Here is a 274-nt window from a genome sequence, read left to right as displayed (position 1 = left end):
AAAGTGACCCTCCATCTGTCCGCAGGCAGGTGGAGCTCGCCCCACCCCCGCGGCGCGCACCTCCCCTCCTCACAGCTGCTCGACCCTAGACGCGTGTAGACGCGGACCCTCCAGGACAGAGCAGGCGGCGAAAGGACACGCCTCCTCCAGGGAGCACGCGGCCCCGCACGCACACCTCTCGCGCGCCTCCTCGCGAGTGAGCGCGCACGCGCATGTGGGGCGGGCCGCCTTCCCGGCACCCACTGAGCTCCCAGTCCCCTCACCCCACCCCACC

The sequence above is a fragment of the Bison bison genome, unplaced genomic scaffold (genome assembly GCF_000754665.1).
Source record: "Bison bison bison isolate TAMUID 2011002044 unplaced genomic scaffold, Bison_UMD1.0 scf7180017864135, whole genome shotgun sequence".
NCBI lineage: Eukaryota > Metazoa > Chordata > Mammalia > Artiodactyla > Bovidae > Bison > Bison bison.
The sequence above is the reverse complement of the archived record's forward strand: the minus strand, read 5'-3'. Positions refer to the sequence as shown.